Source organism: Cervus canadensis, chromosome 21 (assembly GCF_019320065.1).
Source record: "Cervus canadensis isolate Bull #8, Minnesota chromosome 21, ASM1932006v1, whole genome shotgun sequence".
NCBI classification, from domain to species: Eukaryota; Metazoa; Chordata; class Mammalia; order Artiodactyla; family Cervidae; genus Cervus; species Cervus canadensis.
In genome coordinates, this window is record NC_057406.1 from 19,928,933 (window position 1) to 19,938,923 (window position 9,991).

Here is a 9,991-nt window from a genome sequence, read left to right on the forward strand (position 1 = left end):
TAGAGCTCCTAGAATTTTTTGCAGGAAGGTTTACACAGTGAACTTAATATATTTAACACATGTTAAGGTTATACAGGTTTATAGTTGTTGTACTACATTTGGTAATTTGCATTTTCTAGACATTCTATTTCATATAGATAGTAAAATGGCTTCATAATACAGCTTTACTGTCTGTTTAACATCCGTAAAAACCATAATGGTTTTGTCACGTTTCAGTTCAGTTCAGTCACTCAGTCATGTCCAACTCTTTGCAACCCCATGGACCACAGCATGCCAGGCTTCCCTGTCCATCACCAACTCCCAGAGTTTGCTCAAACTCATGTCCATCGACTCGGTGACACCGTCCAACCATCTCATCCTCTGTTGTCCCCTTCTCCCACCTTCAATCTTTCCCAGCATCACTGTCTTTTCCAATGAGTCAGTTCCTCCCATCAGGTGGCCAAAGTATTGGAGTTTCAGCAGCAGCATCAGACCTTCCATTGAATATTCAGGACTGATTTTCCCCAGGATGGACTGGTTTGATCTCCTCCCAGTCCAAGGGACTCTCAAGAGTCTTCTCCAACACCGTGGTTCAAAATCATAATTATCCAGTGCTCAGCTTTCTATATGGTCCACCTCTCACATCCATACATGACTAGTGAAAAACCAAGCTTTGACTAGACGGATCTTTATTGGCAAAGTAATGTCTCTGATTTTAGTATGCTGTCTAGGTTGGTCATAACTTTCCTTCCAAGGAGTAAGCGTCTTTCAATTTCATGGCTGCAGTCAAATCTGCAATGATTTTGGAGTCCAAAAAAATAAAGTCTCTCTCTGTTTCCATTGTTTCCCCATCTTTTTGCCGTGAAGTGATGGGACTGGATGCCATGATCTTCCCTTTTTGAATGTTAGGTTTTAAGCCAGTGTTTTCATTCTCCTATTTCATTTTCATCAAGAGGCTCTTTAGGTCTTCGCTTTCTGTCATAAGGGTGGTGTCATCTGCGTATCTGAGGTTATTGATATTTCTCCCAGCAATCGTGATTCCAGCTTGTGCTTCATCTAGCCCAGTATTTCTCATGATGTACTCTGCATACAAGTAAAATAAGCAGGGTGACTATATACCTTGATGTACTCCTTTCTCAGTTAGGAACTAGTCTGTTGTTCCTTGTTCAGTTCTAACTGTTGCTTCTTGACCTGCATACAGATTTCTCAGGTGGCAGGCCAGGTGGTCTGGAAGTCCTGTCTCTTGAAGAATTTTCCACAGTTTGTTGTGATCTACACAGTCAAAGGCTTTGGTGTAGTCAAGAGAGCAGAAGATGTTTTTCTGGAAGTCTCTTGCTTTTCTGATGATCCAATAGATGTTGGCAATTTTATCAAGAACAAAGAATCAAATTGCTAACATCTATTGGATTGTCATGTTTATATAGATACAAAAGATTCATGTTTTCTCTATTCTCCAAGTGTCATTTATTGATTTTATTGTCTTTCAAACAAAAATAACTTTGACCCTTTTATTCTCCTCTACTGTAATTTTTTCTTTGTCCTGATATTTCGTATTTGCTATTTTCTTCCTTTGTCTTTATGTCAATTACCTTAATTTCACCAAAATTGCTTTTTCATTTCACGTTTCTTGTCAAGCGTGCTCAATTTTCTTCTTTCTTTAATTTTGTTTTTAATGTATGCATTTAAGGCAATTAATATGTTCCAAGACAGAATCTTGCTGTTACATTTTCCTTTTAATTCACATAAAATTATGAAATGACTTTGGATTTTTCCTTGGTTCATATGTTATTTAGAAATAGATTACTGAATATAAAACCTGATAAAAATTTCTAAGTTTTGGTTATTGACTTTTATTTTAGGCAAACTAGTTGGAGAATTTTCATGAGAGTGAAAATACTCTGTATGTCTATTACATATGGCTGATGTAACTATGAAGGCAATCTGAAATGTTTATTTCTTCTAATTAATTAAAAATTAAATTTGAATATTCACATTTCAAGTGCCCACTTGCCAAACTGGCTGGGGGCTAGTGTAGTGACACTATAGTTCTGTAGCCTTTTTAGTAATGTAACTGGACTTAGGAGTATATAGAAAATTTTTGGAAAATGTCCATTTTTGGAAAATGAACTTAAAAGATAAGAATATTCTATGTTAGTGTATGTGTTCATATATGTACTGGTTAATTGTCTAGTTTATATGTACTGGTTAATTGTCTAGTTTAGATATTTCTATTGCCTACTACTATATCTGCTTGCTTGATAAGCAGTGGTGATAAATTGTTTAAATCTCCATTATGATTGTTTACTTATGCATGATTTTCAAATCTGTGTTGAACTTGTACTATTCAGTATGTACATTTTTTAATTTCTAATAGCCTAGATACTCAATGTATAATTATTAAACAGGCTCCATCTTTTGTAACGTGGTTCTTGCTTTTACTGTGAGAGTACCTTAACTAAAGCAGTTTATATTCTTTTTCTGTACTTTCTTGTTCATGGCTTTTAATAAAATAACATGGCTCACTAAGCTAACAGTTATTAAAATAACTGTTTTACATACATAGCTGTGTTAAACAAAATATTTTAAAATATAAACATCCTTAGAATTTAAATGGAAAGCTATTCCATATATATTTCATATAAATTAAGATTATCATATGTTCTATTTACATATATTATTTTTTTACATATATTATTTATATATAATTACATATAGTTAACACTTCAGTATAATATACTGTTACTTTGAATTCTATATTATCTTGCTTTCTTATATTTCACAATAAATATTTTGAACTTTCCTTTATAAGAATTTATAAATTTAATATGTCTTAGTTCTATAAGTGCCCTACATTTTACAGCATGCATTCTTTACTTAATAGTCTAGTAAATTCATACTTTTGTACTTTTCTCAAACGATGAAAAGATACAATTTCTCTCTACTGTTCACTGCTCATGCCATTTTTGCTCCCTTGAATTCTAATATAAACATATATTCACAATTTGATACTTTACCATTACTATTTTACCTGTCAATATCTATTTGGATATACCACATAAGTTATTTTCTTCAATTTGTCTTTCCTTTCTGCATATCCAAATTTTCAACTAGAATAAGAGTTTCTTCCTTATAAGACCTTAAAATGTTTCCCTTACATAGAGTCATTTGGTAATTTTGGCAATCTCCCTCCATTTGAAAAACGTCCTTGAAAATGAATCCATCTAGCCATCATGTTATAAGGATATTTTCACTTAGTATGGACATCCAATTTATCTATCTCTCTTAGGTCACTAGGAACTGCTATTTTAGATATAGTCACAAACACGTATTTATGCAAGAAACAGTAAATTCAAAATACTCTTAGTATTTTGAGTATTTATCTTGGCTCTATGTGGATTAACCATAGATTTTATTACAGTTAAATGCCAGAAGAGTCAACATATTTGGGCATGTAACAAGGGACATGATGTGTACAAAATTATTTAATTGAAACCAGCAAAGTGTATGATAACATGATATTAAAGCTTATCTCACAGTTCAGCTGTTAAAGAATCCGCCTGCATTAAAAGAGACTTTGGTTCGACCTCTGGGCTTGGCAGACCCCCTGAAGAAGCGAATGGCTACCCACTCCAGAATTCTCACCTGGAGAATCCCATGGACAGAGGAGCCTGGAGGGCTACATACATTTCATGGATTCGCAAAGAGTTGGACACAACTGAGTGACTTTCATTTTTCCCCTCAAATTTTAAAAGTGAATATTACTGAATTTTATGTTATCTGGCATCACTAAGTAATGCTTCACTTGTGATAATTCAATGAAGTGGGTAATAGAATATTATTTATTTAGTTTATTAATATAAAATATAATAAAGATCATCACCATATAGGTAGCCATTAGCAATTGCTATAGAAATTTCAAATATTAGTCTATATTATTAGGACATAATATATCTTGCAAATAGCTTACAAACAGCTTACAACACCTTGAAAAGAAGAGAAGTTAAAGGCAGAGGAGCAAGAAAAGATATACCCAACTGAATGCAGAGTTCCAGAGATTAGCAAGGAGAGATAAAGTCTTCTTAAGTGAACAATACAACGAAATCGAGGAAAACAATAGAATGGGAAAGACTAGAGATCTCTTCAAGAAAATTGGAGACACCAAGGGAATATTTCATGCAAAGATAGACACAAGGGAGGTCAAAAATGGCAAGGACCTAACAGAAGCAGAAGAGATTAAGGAAAGGTGGCAAGAATACCCAAAATACCTGTAAAGAAAAGCTCTTAATGACCCAGATAACCACAATGGTGTGGTCACTCACCTAGTGCCAGACATCCTAAAGTGTGAAGTCAAGTGGGACTTAGGAAGCCTTACTAAAAACAAAGCTAGTGGATGTGGTGTAATTCCAGCTGCAGTATTTCAAATCCTAAAGGATGATGCTGTTGGCACTCAAATTGTCAACATCCACTGGATCATAAAGAAAACGAAGGAATTCCAGAAAAACATCTACTTCTGCCTCATTGACTACGCTAGAGCCTTTGATTGTGTGGATCACAACCAATGTGCAATATTCTTAAAGACACGGAAATACCAAACCACCTTACCTGCCTCCTGAGAAACCTATATACAGGTCAAGAAGCAACAGTTAGAACCAGACATGGAATATCGGATGGTTCCAAATGGGAAAGAGTACATCAAAGATGTATATTGTCACCCTCTTTATTTAACTATTATTCAAAGTACATCATATGAAATGCTGGGCTGGATGACTCACAAGCTAGAATTAAGACTGCAGGGAGAGATGTCAAGTCTCAGATAGCAGGTGATACCACTTTAATGGCAGAAAGTGAAGAGGAACTAAAGAGCCTCTTGATGCAGGTGAAACAGGAGAATGAAAAAGATGGCTTGAAATTCAACAATCAGAAACAGATCATGGCATCCAGTCCCATCACTTCATGGCAAATAGCTGCAGAAAAAGTGGAAACAGTGTCAAACTTCATTTTCTTGGACTCCAAAATCACTGTGGACAATGACTGCAGCCATGAAATTAAAAAGCCCTTGTTTTTGGAAGTAAAGCTATGACAAAATTAGATAGCATGTTAAAAAGCAGAGACATCACATTGCCGACAAAGGTCCATTTAATCAAAGCTATGGTTTTTCCAGTAGTCATGTATGGATGTGAGAGTTAGACCATAAAGGCTGAGAGCCAAAGACTTGATATTTTCCAGCTATGGTGCTGGAGAGAGTCCCTTGGACAGCTAGGAGATCAAGCCAGTCAATCCTAAAAGAAATAAACCCTGAGTATTCATGTGAAGGACTGAGGCTGAAACCAAAGCTCCAATACTTTGGCCGCCTGATGCAAAGTGCCAACGCATTGGAAAAGACCCTGATGCTGGTAAAGATTCCATGCAAAAGGAGAAGAGACCCACAGAGGAGTAGAAAGCTGGATGACATCATTGACTCAATGGACATGTAGTCGTGTGTGTGCTCAGTCTCTTCAGTCATATCCAACTCTGTGACCCCATGGATGATAGCCCGCTAGGCTCCTCTCTCCATGGAATTTTCCAGGCAAGAATACTGGAGGAGGTTGCCATTTCTTTCTCCAGGGGATCTTCCTCAGCCAGGGATTGTTGCAGACTTCCTCCGGGTCTGTTGCATCACAGGCAGATTCTTTACCGTCTAAGCCAGGGAAGCCCATCAATGGACATGAAATTGAGCAAACTCAGGGCGATAGTGAAGGACAGGGCAGCTTTCCCTGCTGCAGTCCACAGGGTCACAAAAAGTCAGACACGGCTTCATGACTGAACAACAACAATAAACTGGTATATAACTACAGATTTACATTCCACTTTTTTAGATTTCAGAAAGCTAAAAGTTAGATGACAGTTAAAATAAAGTTTAAAATGTAGTAACTCAGAGAAGAGCTAAGATGGCGGAGGAATAGGATGGGGAGACCACTTTCCCCCCCACAAATTCATCGAAAGATCATTTGAATGCTGAGAAAACTCCACAAAACAACTTCTGATCACTAACAGAGGACATCAGACACCCAGAAAAGCAGCCCATTGTCTTCGAAAGGAGGTAGGACAAAACATAAAAGATAAAAAGAGAGACAATAGAGTTAGGGAAGGAGATCCGTCCCAGGAAGGGAGTCTTAATAGAGGAAGTTTCCAAACACCAGGAAACCCTCTCACTGGCGAGTCTGGGGGAACTTTTTGAATCTCAGAGGGAACCTAACTGGGAGGAAAAATAAAACCCACAGATTACATGCCTAAAAACAACTCCCAGAGAAAGGTACCCCAGATGCTCGCATCTGCCACCAGCAAGTCGGGGCTGAACGGAAGGAGCGGGCAGCATTGCTTAGGGTAAGGACTGGGCCTGAGTGCCCTGAGGGCAATTGGAGGGAGCTAACAAGAGATAGCAACTCAAACTGTGGAATAGCAAGAGAGAGAGAGAAAATTAACCGGCGAAAAACACGCTAACCGAACACACTGCAGAACAAATGAAGGACTGAGCAATTCCAGAGAAGAGCTAGCTGGCTGTGGACCGGCCCATCATCCCCCGCCAGAGGCAGGAGACAGGGGGGAGGGGAAAGGGGCAAACTCGGCCCCAGAGACAGCATCCCCGACCAAACTGCAAACAGGCTTCCAGTCTCTAACCAAAGACTTCCGGAGATTCTGGATGGTTGACATCCGCCGGGAGGGTCACAGCCAGAAATCAGCTCCCCAGAAGAGATACAAGGCGCACCCGACCAGCGCGTCTGGAAACTGAGGCCAAGACCTCGGAGGGGAGAAGGCTCACCACACCTGGGGAGAGTGCGCTCGTCAAGCTCCTGGTTGCCTGAGTTGCTCGATGGGGAAGGCGCAAAACGCAGGCCCAACCGAGTCTGCGCCTTTGTGGAGTACCCGAAAACTGGAACCTGAGCGGCTTAGGCCTGGGAAGTGCACGCAACTCAGGACCCGCCACTCCCTGTAGAGCAACCTGGAGCCTGAGCAGTGTAGACGGGGAAAGCACACACGCTGTGAGCGGGGACAAACCCAGTGTGGCCGGAACACTGTGAGTGCTCCCCACACAGGCCAGTGAGATTTGTCTGCAGCGCCCCTCCCTCCCCACAGCACGACTGAACAAGTGAACCTAAACAAGAGACCACCTCCGCCCACTTGTGTCAGGGCGGAAATTAGACACTGAAGAGACCAGCGAACTGAAGCCAAAGAAACAAAGGGAACCACTTTAGAAGTGACAGGTGCAACAGATTAAAATCTCTGTAGTTAACACCAACTACACTGGAAGGGGCCTATAGATATTGAGAAGTGTCAGCTGGAACAAGGAGCTATCTGAAACTAAACTGAACCCACACTGCCCGCAACAGCTCCAGAAAATTCCTAGATATATTTTTACTATTATTATTATTTTTTTAATTAATTTTTTATTTTTTTTTAAACTCCTCTATCACTCCTTAATTTTCATTTTTATAACCCACTATAACCTGGCCCCACCCCCCAAAAAAAGACCCTATGTTTAAGGCAAACTTCATATATATTTCTTAATTTTTTTGTGTTTTTGTTTTTTAAATAATATTGTATTTCTAAGAGTCTAACCTCTACTCTAGACTTTTAATCTTTGTTATTCAGTATTTGATATCAATTCTGGACATTTAGGAATCCAAGCTTCAGAACCCATTTTTACTCAGGAGTGTGATTACTGGTTTGCTCATTCTCTACCCCTTTTGACTCTCCTTTTTCTCCCCCAGATCACCTCTATTTCCTCCCTCCCCCTTTTCAATCCAATTCTGTGAATCTCTGTGGGTGTTCTGGGCTGTGGAGAACACTTAGGGAACAAAGTACTGCCTAGATCTGTCTCTCTCCTCTTGAATTCCCCCTTTTCTCCTCCTGCTCACCTCTATCTCCTTCCTTCCTCTCCTCTTCTTCATGTAACTCTGTGAACCTCTCTGGGTGTCCCTCACTGTGGAGAATCCTTTCACTATTAACCTAGAAGATTTATTATCAGTGCTGTATGGATGGAGAAGTCTTGAGGCTATTGGAAGAATAAGACTCAAATCCAGAGGCAAGAGGCTTAAGCCCAAAACCTAGAATACCAGAGAACTCCTGACTATAGGGAACATTAATTAATAAGAGACCATCCAAAAGCCTCCATACCTACACAGAAACCAACCACCACCCAAGAGCCAATAAGTTCCAGAGCAAGACATACCACGCAAATTCTCCAGCAATGCAGGAACATAGCCCTGAGCGTCAATATACAGGCTGCCCAGAGTCACACTAAACCCATAGACCCATCTCGAAACTCACTACTGGACACTCCATTGCACTCCAGAGAGAAGAAATCCAGCTCCACCCACCAGAACACCAACGCAAGCTTCCCTAACCAGCAAACCTCGACAAGCCAATCGTCCAGCCCCAACCACTGGGAGAAACCTCCAAAACAAAAACGAACCTCAGACTACCAGAATACAGAAAGGCCACCCCAAACACAGCAATGTAAATAAGGTTAAAAAGCAGGGAAATACCCAGCAGGTAAAGGAACATGAAAATGCCCCCCAAGACAAACAAAAGAGGAGGAGATAGGGAATCTACCTGAGAAAGAATATAGAATAGTGATAACAAAAATGATCCAAAATCTTGAAAACAAAATAGAGTTACAGATAAATAACCTGGAGACAAGGATTGAGAAGATGCAAGAAATGTTTAACAAGGACCTAGAAGAAATTAAAAAGTGTCAGTTAAAAGTGAATAATGCAATAAATGAGATCAAAGACACTCTGGAGGGAACCAACAGTAGAATAACGGAGGCAGAAGATAGGATAAGTGAAGTAGGAGATAAAATGGTGGAAATAAATGAAGCAGAGAGGAAAAAAGAAAAAAAAGAATTAAAAGAAATGAAGACAACCTCAGGAACCTCTGGGACAATGTGAAACGCCCCAACATTCGAATCATAGGAGTCCCAGAAGAAGAAGACAAAAAGAAAGCCATGAGAAAATACACAAGGAGATAATAGCTGAAAACTTCCCCCAAGTGGGGAAGGAAATAGTGACACAAGTCCAAGAAACCCAGAGAGTCCCAAACAGGATAAACCCAAGGTGAAACACCCCAAGACACATATTCATCAAATTAACAAAGATCAAACACAAAGAACAAATATTAAAAGCAGCAAGGGAGAAACAACAAATAACACACAAGGGGATTCCCATAAGGATAACAGCTGCTTTCAATAAAAACTCTTCAGGCCAGAAGGGAATGGCAGGACATGCTTAAAGTAATGAAAGAAAATAACTTACAACCCAGATTACTGTACCCAGCAAGGATCTCATTCAGATATAAAGGAGAATTCAAAAGCTTTACAGACAAGCAAAAGCTGAGAGAATTCAGCACAACCAAACCAGCTCTTCAACAAATGCTAAAGGATCTTTCTCTAGACAGGAAACACAGAAAGCTTGTATGGACGTGAACCCAAAACATCAAGGCAAATGGCAATGGGACCATTCTTATCAATTATTACCTTACATGTAAATGGGTTGAATGCCCCAACCAAAAGACAAAGACTGGCTGAATGGATACAAAAGCAAGACCCCTATATATGCTGTCTACAAGAGACCCACCTCAAAGCAAGGGACACATACAGACTGAAAGTGAAGGGCTGGGAAAAAATATTTCATACAAATAGAGACCAAAAGAAAGCAGGAGTCGCAATACTTATATCAGATAAAATAGACTTCAAAATAAAGGCTGTGAAAAGAGACAAAGAAGGACACTACATAATGATCAAAGGATCAATCCAAGAAGAAGATATAGCAGTTATAAATATATATGCACCCAACATAGAAACACCACAATATGTAAGGCAAACGCTAACAAGAATGAAGGGGAATATTAACAATAACACAATAATAGTGGGAGACTTTAATACCCCACTCACACGTATGGACAGATAAACTAAACAGAAAATTAACAAGGAAACACAAACTTTAAATGACACAGTGGACCAGGTAGACCTAAT